Source organism: Thermobia domestica, chromosome 5 (genome assembly GCF_964235325.1).
Source record: "Thermobia domestica chromosome 5, izTheDome1.hap1.1, whole genome shotgun sequence".
NCBI lineage: Eukaryota > Metazoa > Arthropoda > Insecta > Zygentoma > Lepismatidae > Thermobia > Thermobia domestica.
Genome location: NC_137458.1, coordinates 295,824,277 through 295,836,380, shown reverse-complemented (window position 1 = coordinate 295,836,380; position 12,104 = coordinate 295,824,277). Strand labels below are relative to the sequence as shown.

At 35.0% G+C, this 12,104-nt stretch overlaps 1 protein-coding gene across 1 annotated transcript in view; it reads right to left on the bottom strand.

Moving 5' to 3' along the window:
• Positions 1–10,533, bottom strand: part of LOC145686721 (vesicular glutamate transporter 2-like) — a 98,476-nt gene extending 87,943 nt beyond the window's left edge. The window contains exon 1 of the mRNA XM_081760325.1: positions 10,343–10,533. The gene's annotated coding sequence lies outside the window, so the exon portion shown is untranslated. The remainder of the gene's footprint in view (positions 1–10,342) is intronic.
• Between the last annotated feature and the right edge of the window lie 1,571 nt (positions 10,534–12,104).

Genomic DNA, 12,104 nt, shown 5'->3' with positions numbered 1-12,104 from the left:
ACCTCTCTATAATGGACACCTCTCAGTAACGGACAAAACTTCATGTCCCATTGGTGTCCGCTATTGAGAGGTTTCACTGTATATCATCAAATCATGCCAATCTCTGAACTATAAGTCTCTAAGTAACATAGCTGTTAAGGGATTTTTATTACACCCTGTATATATACGTAGGTTGATTGATTGGAGTTTAACGTCTCTTTTCAGTACCGAAACTATATGAGACGAGACCTGTTGTTTAAAGTGAGAACCAGAACTACTAATCGAATTCATACCCTAAATGGATATCCCTTTCGGGAATCCAACCCGAGGCTATAACACAAAATAAAGCACGAGCTTTAGCTATTTAGCTATTAAGAAGCACATATACATGCATATATGTATGTGTAAACAAGCATTTTTGTACGTCTGGCAACGCTGCATAGATCCTGACTAGATCCTGACTAGATCCGTTCCTTTTCAGTATTTCATGTTTCTCAAAGTATTCGACTTACAGAACTTAAAATCAAGGGTAACACCACTTTTTTTTTTCAAAATTATTAGCGTTTAGAAAATACTGTTTAGTGCAATAGATTGTCTTGTCAATAAATTCCGTCTCCTTTCGTTGTCAAAGAATATCTTTCCAAGTCAATTATGACGTCACAGCCTGAGATGGGAAACAGCATCTTAAAGACTCATTTCGTAACGATTTACGTCAACGAAACAACGCAAAATTTGCGATTGCGATTTAGTTTACGATAATCGGGATAGTAATTATAATGGATGACTTTTTTGCATTGCGCTGCTGTAAGCAGCATTTTTCCAAGATTAGTATGGAATGACCCCTCTTACTGACAGAAATTTGTTGGTTGACCGACATACACTTTAAACTACAGTGGGCCAACGAATTTTTATTAGCCGTGCCCACCAGTAGCCAATATCTGATCTACCAAGCATGCTGCTACAGTTTTCATTTGATTTATATAATAGCTACATATTGAAATAGTGAAAAACGAAACTGATGAGCACCTTGAACAGAAAGAAATGTATTTAATATTATTACGTTAATCACATTTCGCTACTGTTATGTCCTGTTATGTGTAATTAAAAATACTTTCACAAATGATTTTCCAATTTTGAAGGCTTTAATAAAGGTACGTAATTTCCGCCAAAAATAACATTTCTCTTTTTGTTAGTCTTACTTCCGTTCCTTTATATATATATACCTACCTTTGTCTCAGTTCTACAAATATTTATATTACCTCACGCATGAGTTAGTTTGGTAAAAGTTATTTAAAAAAATCTTAGATTTTCACACAACATAGTAATTTTATATATTTTTTTTAAAAATAATAAAGTCTTTTACGTCAGCGAAGTATAACTGTGGTGATGTTCTGTTTAGAAAATCAAGGAACATACTAGTAATTCAGAAACACTGAAAGCAATAATAATAATAATAATAATAATAATAATAATAATAATAATAATAATAATAATAATAATAATAATAATAATAATAATAATAATAATAATAATAATCGTCTAGTTTAATGTCCCACGCATATGCCCTTTAAGCTAAAGGAGACGAGTAATTAATGGAAGTGAAACATTGAAGACTCGCTGTAGGAAACAATGTAAGTGCCAAAAAAAAAAAAAGTTACTGTAACAGTAGAGAAAAGATAGTCCGCCTTATGCAGAGTCGTTTTGACGTATGATTACAGTCATACTAAAGACCTGACTACAGCAGGAAACATATGTTAGTAGAACTCTTTAGTATGGCACTAATCATGCGTCAGAACGACTCTGCATAAGGCCCAGTTCATTGTGTCCAATCGTTACAAAATGGAAAATACTAATGCTTAGAAATACCATCTAGCATATAACGAAGTATGAAAATCTAAGGCATAAACGTATTAAAAAAAAAAAAAAAAAAAGTGAAACAATTGCAAGGTGGCACTTAACATTGAATTCTACAGCGAGTCTTCAATTGTGTTAAATTAATCAAACTAACATAGAGCATCCGTGTAGTAGAGACCTGCACGGGCCGAATTTTTCGGCCCGAGCCCAATCCAGCCCGAATGTACTGTACCTAGGCCCGGCCCAGTCCGGGCCCGAAAAGTTTTGGAGATTTTCGGCTCGAGCCCGGCCCGAGCCGATAAATTTTAAAAGTTTCATTTTGTAACATTTTTCACAGACATACTTCTTCAACGTTTGCCTTTATTCTAAGTATCGTTTAACGAAAGTCAGTAATTATTAAAGAATTGCAATTAATCGGCCCCAGCCCAGCCCGACCTGAAGAGAAATCAGTGTCGGCCCGCCAAAGCCCAGCCCAGCCCAAATAAATAACAGAGTCGGCCCGCCCAAGCCCAGCCCGCGGGCCGGGCCGGGCCGGGCCGGGCTTCGGGCCTCGAGCCGAGCCCGCCCCGTGCAGGTCTCTACCGTGTAGCACAGGGATGCAAATAAGCACTCGTCCACTCGCCCGAGGCGAGTAGTTCATCGGTGTGGATGAGCTTTTAATATCAGTATTTAAATACCGAAGGTAAAGTAAATGGTTTCTATTGTGAGATGTGGACTATTAGCTTTCTTTCTTGGGCTAGTGAAATTTGTTGTTTATTTACATCCCTGGTGTAGCACTTCCATTGGAAAATTTTATGGACTAACGTAGGAAGTGATGATATGCAAACGTACCCACAAAGTAACAAATCGCACTATAATATCCGGTGAACGGTCTGGCCAAGGGAAATTTTTGTCTCTGCTTGCAGCACTTCGCCAGTCCCTACTGCTGCAGTGAAGGATAGTACAGGAAACACTGACTTTCGGAAAACTACACTGGTGCAACGTGATTGCGTGGTTCTCGAGATAGGGCCATTTTGTCTATTCTAATGTACACCTACCATTGACGTCAAGTGTGACTTCATCAGAAAAGATGAGCTTTTCTACGAAACCATTTTTAATTGCGTCTGCTTACAAAATTCACGCTTTTTCATCTTGTCTGCTGATGGAAGTCGTTTTACGAATGGCATCTTTAGGTTTAAAATAGCTATTAAAATAATATCTTCCACACTGTTATTTTTTAAATATCCAGTTTTCTGTTTGTTCTATAGTCACTGACTTGCGGAGACTTTCCTCAGCTACTATTTTGTTATAACACACGAGGCTGACCAGGACTGTGACGTACACACAAGCATTCAGTTTTTACAAACTTGTCGGTACCAGTTTGTTATATTATATTATGCTTGTGTGGCGCGCCTTTTAAAACTCTTTTCAAACTCACTTTCCACTGTAATTACAGATCAGAATCTGGAGACCTCGAAACGAAATACACAGAAAACCTCTTGGAACTTGGCTTCGCAAGGTGAACAAAATTTAGCAAATAAAAGTATAGGGAAATAAATATAGTATTTTAAAGGACAAAATCCAAGAAAATATTCGGATTGAATTATAGTCGAATTTTATGGCTGTTTCCCTCCTGCATTCTACAAACTGTAAGAACAGTCGATAAACTACAATATCTTCACTTATAATACGTCTAGTTTTACCAGAACATGTTTTCTTTTTCGGGTTCTAAACTAGATCTTCCTTTCTTTTTTAAAAAAGGAAAATGGGGGAAATTGCTTTTTGGGTGATTACAGACAACTGCTTTAACTTACTAAGATTTGTACCACAGACGAAAATAGTTGTTAATATTGATGCGATGTTCAATAATAAAAAAAAAAAAAAAACGAAGGAAAGAAACTTAATACTTTGGTAACAGGCATTGTAAAATTTTAGTTTTATAAATCAGTGGTTCCCAACCGCTGTGTCGCGCACTCTACACTGTATATCGCGGAATTTTATAATTTAAAAAATCATGAAACATTTAATAATTAGTTACTATCAATTTTGAGACAGGCTGTACCAATCAACGTCTCCAGCAGCACTAGCAATGTTCAACACTACATAGAGTCAATACATTAGAGAAACTTATACGAGTAGTTTATTACTATTATACGTTATATTAGTATGAATAAAATCTAAATAAGTGTGTCGGGATATTGTAGACGCTCAGTCAATATGTCGTTAACCAAAAAATAAATATTTTATTATTAATAACCCTCGTATAAATTATATTTTCTCGCAGTGCTATTAAGAGATTAATCGGGTAATATTATAAATCTATTCTTGTGAAACCTAAAAATGTTCCTTTTTTTTTTTTTTTTTTTTTTTTTGTTAACACTCGTAACCTATCTTGTATCTCTAACTGTAATGAAATCCCGGTCCTCTCTTCGATAATAAAAGCTAGAACCTGGCGTTTCCATCTTCTTTGTTTCTCAGTTTAATCTTTTTTCTTTTCTTTCTTTTTTAATGTGAAGTAATGTTACTCTCCCCTTCCTTGGAAATTTTGTTTCATACTCTGCCCCATGAGGAATCTGCAGCCTAAATGTATCGGACCATTGTTGGCCCACGATCGGACTGAAGACGCCTTGCTCATCGGTGCAGTTTTCATATGTATCGTACTTTTCTATGTTTATCTCCGATGTTGTATTGATTTTTGACTGCATTTCTATGCTTCACTTGAATCGTCTTCCCTTTTCTGATAGATAATTGTAGTATAGTTTGTTTTGTTGTATGTGGCTTTCTGGTATATCCGTTGAGCGTCTTTTGTTTCATTTTATTCGAGTATTCTTTTTCTTTTGTTTTAATTTGTAACTTTTGGGATTTCTCTTAAATGAGTAATCTTAGGCCAATGATGTCACGCACGAATACAGCCGACTGTGATCACGATTCTCGCATGACTATTGTGCTTCGTGGTATCGTGTAGTACTATTTTTATAGTATGGTGTGACCTTCAACTTATCACTATGTTTGTTTGTCTTTTTCTAAAAATCCAAATTCATGGGTAAAGCATTTTAATAAATAGTCTAAAAGAATGAAATACGTATAGGTTTTTGTTTTACCAAACATCTTACTTTTGTTTCATTGTGAAATTAAGGTACGCTTAAAAATTTTAGGAGTCCAGTGTTCAAATAAAAAAGTAACAGACTTTCGAGTTCCGGTTTCAATTGATAGAATTAGGGTGACCTCACTGTAAAATGTCAAAATGCTAATAGGGGTGTATCCAACAAGTTTGTTTCCTTTAAGGGGCGTCCAAGATTTTTTCAGAAGGGCCAGACTTTCATCTACTAAATGCAAATCGAAAATCCTGTTTTAGAATGTAAAAGATTACACTTACTTGTATATTACAATATTATTATTATTATTATTATTATTATTATTATTATTATTATTATTATTATTATTATTATTATTATTATTATTATTATTATTATTATTATTATTATTATTATTACAATGTCTTATAACAATTTAAAATGAACATATGTTGGGAGAAACAATAGAGTATTTGTTTTACGAAAATTACACTGTTTTAACTTTATGACAATGGATTTTATTTTATTGTTACTATGTACCTTCAGAATATTTTTAGTTATATCATTTTATTGAAAGAACTAATTATTTATATGAAAATATGACAGTAAGTAACGAGGATCTTTTATATCTTTTAACGAGGGAATTATAAGCTGCCGAAAACATAAAAAAATGAACTTTAAAGGTCCATACCTCCAAAACTATGAGACTTACTGTAGTCGACTTAAGACTTTATTTAGGAACTAGTATGTGCCCTATCTAAATATACATGTTTCAGAATCCTGCGGCACTTCCGCAGCAATTTTTATATAAGTAGTTGGTGAGTACTTCAAATGGCTCAGTACTTAGTGGTAGAGCGTTTACTTCTGGTGCTTGGGTCACGGGTTCGATCCCAGCCCCCGACAAGTCAACTTTGTGGTGGACAAATATCGTGTGCGTGGGTTTCCTTGGGGTTCTCCCGTTTCCTCCCACTTTCTTCATTCCACCATTTCATTCATTACTCATCATCACCGTCTCCTTTAGCCTAGCTGGCATAACCGTGGGACATAAAACTCAAAGATTTCATTTCATTCCAAAAATAGCAAAACGAAACTTAGCGGTAATCCGACAACACTGTACGCTCAGATGTTTTCCGTAAAGCGCGAGTAACGACACTGACAAAATTTTACGGTTGGGAATTGACAACTGGGACACACCCTCATGTTCTAGTGAGTACTGAAAATGATAGATCTAGGCCAAGCTTCAGGACTCTTTATGATCACTATAGTTCTGCCGTTTGAAGTAGTACGCTTTTGTAGTTGTTATTCCTCGTTTTTAAATTTTATTTATTTATTTTTTTACTTTTAAGTTTAGAGTATTTCTCTGTTATTCATTGTATTTTTGAAAGATACTACTCTTTACACAGCGCATCATTCACATATGAGCATGAATCTCCTTGTTATTCCTTCCACCATACGTACATATTCCTTTTCAGACACAAGTGAAAGACATCTTGATAAAAATCGGCAAGGAGTACCAAAAGGGGAGGGTTCTTTTTCGGTTATCTTTTCAATATCTCGCACCGTTTGCAAGATTTAAGCCTACTCCGGTTGGAGTTTCTAATGCATGTATGACCAGTGTTTTCTTCTTGCATGTAGTATGTAATAAACAAGTATATTACATACACAATTGTCAGTGATATATGATGTGTATTGGGCAAAACACTCCAAACAATATTCATTTTCAACTGGAGAAATGAGTATGCTTCGTTTTTCATTATCATTTGGCATGAAACAAACGCCTGAGAGATATATAACTCCTGCATACAACTATTTGGTATTGGAATGTGTAAGGTAAGTGCACCAATAGCTGACACTTTAAGGATGCATTTCTAAATGTAATGCTTTGGTTTGTAAATAAAACAACATAGGAAAATTATGCCTTTAGTAACTGAAAGGTTTAAGTTTAAGGAATGGTTTTCAATTGATATAAGACTTCCAGATAAACATATATGAGTTACCGAAATTTATATGGAACACAACCCACTTGTACCAGTTGCTGACACGCAGAAAATACCAATGATCCAATGCCTGACATAGTAATGTACCAAAAGCTGACAGTAAAATCAAATCATTTATTAGTAAGAATAACATGACGTATTCTTTTAAAATATAGGTTAAACAGAAGTAACAGATTTATAATAGGTAGAATATGCTTTTTGTTTAGTACTTATTCAAATATATCCATTTAAAATTTCAAGACATTTCTTGCCTTTTGTTAACGCGATAATTCTCAATTTATTCTATCAGATATGCCCCCAACTTGGAATCAAATCATATTTAGGTGAATTGATTTTTTTTTCAATATGTCTTCATATGCATACAATAGCTTGTCTTCAACTTTCGGCCAACACCAGCCATATCTAGTCTTTAGCGTAACTTTGACGAAAGCTTCGTTTTGCTTAGTCTTCAAAATCCTTCCTGGAAAATATTCACTTTTATGTTATATTTCTTCCACTCTACCGATGTTGCGACTGAAGCTATTTTCTCTCTCCTACTCTTTAAGGTAGGTGTGATTGTATGGTACGGCCAAAATAAAGATCTTTTAAATGGTAAGGAAATTAATAGTATCAGTACTTTTCTTTGCTCTCTGTTCATGGTTAGGAACGTCAGTTTCTGTAGTTTTCGAAGTCCTTGGAATTGAAAACATAGTTTCACTTCTATTTTGATGAGTAGAAATTTTAGTTACTTCTGCAACTTGTTCTTGCGTAGAAACGTGTGTTCCTGTAATTTCCGAAGTGCTTGAAATTGATATATTAGTAGTGTCATTTGAATTTTGTTGAGTAGATATTTCATCCGTAACTTTGTCTATTCTGGGTGGAGGATCATGTCTGCTACACTTCTCTGCATCCATAGGAGGAAAAGATTTTTATCTTCTATGTTGCGTAAAAGCGTACCATCACAATCGGAGATTTTTTTTAACTTTCTCAGTACAAATTCTTTGTTTTAGGAAACACAAGAATTAATTTATTTGGCCGTGATGAGTTTCATTGGAGAGATTTCCGGAAGATATCTCTCAAGTTGTTCCTCCTTTCCTGAACTTTTGATAGTCTACATTATCAGCGTTGAATGAATAGAGACCACATGCTCTGAATCCATTTTGTATTGCAGTAGGAGTTATTGACATTTTATTGTATTTTTCCAAAAGAGGTGCAAAGTCTTCGTTTCTTAGCTTTCTACCGTCATGTTTGATTCTCCACTGATGCACACCACATTTCCAAGCGCTCTTGAGTGGATGGAACACTGAAACATCCATCGGTTGAAGAACATGAGTGGAATTCGGATACAAAGCTACAAGCACAATACCATTGTTACTACAAAAAGTGCTTAGAGGCTCAGTGAGATGCTATGCATGACCATCAAGGAAAACCAACACAAGAGTTTCGATATTTGACTTTTCAAGCCATGGTTGAAACACAGTCATATATTCATAAAATGTCTTTACTGTCATCCAACCTACTCAGATCTACCAATGCCCCAATTCTTAGGCATTGAATTAGCTACAGAAGTTGTATTCGTTTGCAACTCTATACAACCATCGGGGGAGTCAAAATACATGCACTAGTTATAATCAGCATTGTCATACATTCTTTTTCATCATTGCTTGCATATGTGTATATAGTTTTTTTTCTTCCTTACGAACTAACACCTTATTTCCTTTCGGAAACGAAAAGGATGCAGTCTCGTCTGCGTTAAGAATTCTGGATGGATCTTAAGGTGCCTGGATAAAATACCGCACTCTCGGCTGTTCACACACCTCGGCTCATCTAGTTTCCAACTACAGGAGAAAGTGCCACTATCTATCTATATTCTAATCAATGAAAAGTTAAAAAGAAGCAGATCACGAATTTTTATTTTATCTTAAATCTGCTTCAGAACAACCACATTTTTTTTCTGTAAAATTATGTTTGCATCATTGCGTTGCTCAAATCCATTGAAAATGTTTATGTCAGGTCTTGGTACAAAACAGTATTTTGCTGCTCTAATAAATGACAACCCCTGTCAGCTTTTGGACCGAGACATCCAAATTTAGTGAAATTGATACCAGAAGACAAGTGTTACTTTCTCGTGTAAATTATGTATGAAATTCATAAATTAATGCCGTTATGCTGTTTACCAATGCCTGACATGCAGTGTCAGCTACTGGAATAACCCTACATAAAAGGACACCAATACCTGACACCCCCCCTCCTGAAGTTTTAGAGTTTGAAATTTAACAAAATTTTCCTCCTGCAATTCACTACACTGTTTCACCAAGAGAATACATATTTAACATGCTACTGAACTAGAAAAAAATCTTAAATTAACATAAGAGTAACAAGGTAAGTAGGCTTAGCGTATTTCTTATGAATTCTTCTTATTTTTGCATATTTCTTCACAGCACGTAATTCAACTTTGTCATACTTCTAAGAGTTGGCACGCAAATTAACCACGACTAAGCGAAATGTTGCTAAACCATCAATAAAAGTGTGTGCGCTGAGAAATCTGTTAATGATCACAAATAACCTTATTGTGTTCAATTTAGGATAAAAGTGTCAGCTTTTGGAGCAGTGTCAGCTACTGGTGCACTTACCTTAACTCTTAGGATATGATGCTTTTATTAAAATTTCAATACTTCCAGTGTATCCCTAGAAATGTAATTAAAAAGTAGCGGTCATTTTTCTTTTTTTAATATTCAATTAGAACTGGACAATCTAACAAAGTTTGGAATCGACCATTGAAAATTGCACGTTTCTGGCACTTGTGGTTTTCGAGATCTCATTGTCGAAATGATTAGGTACAAACATATAAACCTTTTTTTGGAGACAAACATATAAACCTGCATTTTAATATATATATATATATATATATATATATATATATACAAGTATTAGGTTTACACGAATTCCTTTTCAGCACCGAGGTTATGTAAGACGGATCCCCGTCAAAAATCGAAACCCGAGACCAAAGAAAGCACTAGGGTCTATACATTACTTCGTTCCATCAGAAAGTAATATGTTCCATGATAAAGTAATTCCAAAAAACGCGATGGTTATGAGTCAAGCTTTCTTACAGAGCATTTTGTTCGGGGGGGGGGGTGGAAAACAAAATGATGTGAAGGAGCTGCACTGAGTGACATCACAAAAAATAGTTTCTCATTGTGATGTATAGTCGCGGTTTAATTTATTTCAGCTTCCGGGGGGAGGTTGGCAAAATCTGGGTGAATGAAAAGCCCCTCCCCAGAAGTATGCCTGGAGGAAACATTGTTTTGAACATTGGTAGGAAGGTAGTGTAAGTAGAAATCTTTGATAGCAGAAGATATGATTCGGTAGCTAGTTCTTTGTTTGTTTGTTTCTGCGACAGTGAACATTTGGATATCTGAAAGTAATAGACCAGACATAGCAGTAACAAATGAAAAACAATAGAACAAGCGAACCTACCTGTAAATTTTAAATTTCGGGAAATACGTAGATTTAAAAATATAGAAACTCACAAAAACAACACTATACACTCTGTGACGTATTCTGTAACCACGCGTATCCAAGAACAACTGAAACACGTACGTAGGATCACCACACTCGTTCAAGGACTATCAAGATATATATACATATTTAAAATAAAGTAACTGTCGATCCACACTGAGGCAGTAAGAAAAGAAAGTCCACTTTGCGCAGACTCGATCAGTTCCTTCCTAATACTACAACTATGTGTTTTGACCTTTCGAACACTGTTGTCTTTGTTCCTATTTTTTCCTTCCGGGCATTTATTTTCTTTCTTTTCATATTTCAAATACGGATTTACTGAAGGACAAATATTTTATTTAATTAAAGCAATTATTATTGATAAAGGAAAACTCCTTCTTTAATAGTTTGTTAAGATTAAATAATATTTTACGTTCGTCTCATTCTAAATTGTCTAGATTATGTAAACTTTAACTCTAGTAACACCAAGGTATTTTTGAGTTATATGCATGGAACACCAACGGTGGGGCCTCTTAGGCACACAGCATAAAGGTCATTATTTCTCACGGAAAATAATGTATCTTGTCTGATATAAACTTGGGATGTCTAAGACATCATATATTTCTATTCTTTATTATTACTGGATTTCAAAGTACAGTGTTGCCAACTATATGTGAGTAATTGCTTAAGTTACCATTTTTTATTTATGTCAGTAACTACGGCCCATTTATTTTATTTGTTTGTGTAGAAAAACTATCAAACAGATCAATAGCAACTTAGTACAGTGTAGTATGTGTACAAAGCCAGACTTTTAAAAACATTTTGATGGTGGTGCTGTAAAGTAGAGTAGGGGGAAGAGTGGGATATACTTCAGTATTCCAATGAATTCAGGATTAATCTTTTATAATTCCATCCCGGTTATCCTTGGAATGGCGAAATTCTTTCAAATTGTGTTTCCGCGAAAAGATAGATAGTGTGAGGGACGTTCATTGGACACTATAGGGGATGTCACCAGAGAAGCAGTGTTGCTAACACAACATAAGTTACAATTTTTCTAGTTACACAACGTCAGGTTTTTGCACCTATGGAATGAACATTTAAACAAGCTACGACTTGTCTGTCAGTTTTGTAAACTAACACCACTACACCATCATGAATATTACAAGGAATTCATTGCAAGAAACGTACCACTACTTTCATTTGCTCCATTTGCATTATCAAATAAAATGTTTAAATCACTGTCTTTTGCATCAAAATCTGTCAGGGTTATTTCCATCTTGCTATATTGGAGCTCTTACTACCTTCTATGTCAGATTCATTTAAAAGTTCTTTAAGTTCTTTCTCAATTGAATTTTGGCGAAAAGCACCATTTGTCATTGTTCCAATACTGCTGCAGATTCCCACATACAGTCACAATCACAAAATAACGAACTGACAATTTCAGTTCAAGTATGCGTCTTCAGTCAGTGTTGCAGGCTGCTGCTTGTAGATTCTATAATTAAAACATACTTGATAACACCAGAGGAACAGCATGTTCTTTCCAATCACTATTGAAACTCGCTTGTTCTCTTTATATATATATATATATATATATATATATATATATATGTGTGTGTGTGTGTGTGTGTGTGTGTGTGTGGGTGTGGGTGGGTGTGTTTGTGAGTGTTTGTGTGTGTGATTACAATATAAAGTGACATATTTAGCAGTGATGCCCCCCCCTTATGTCTATGACGCACCCCCC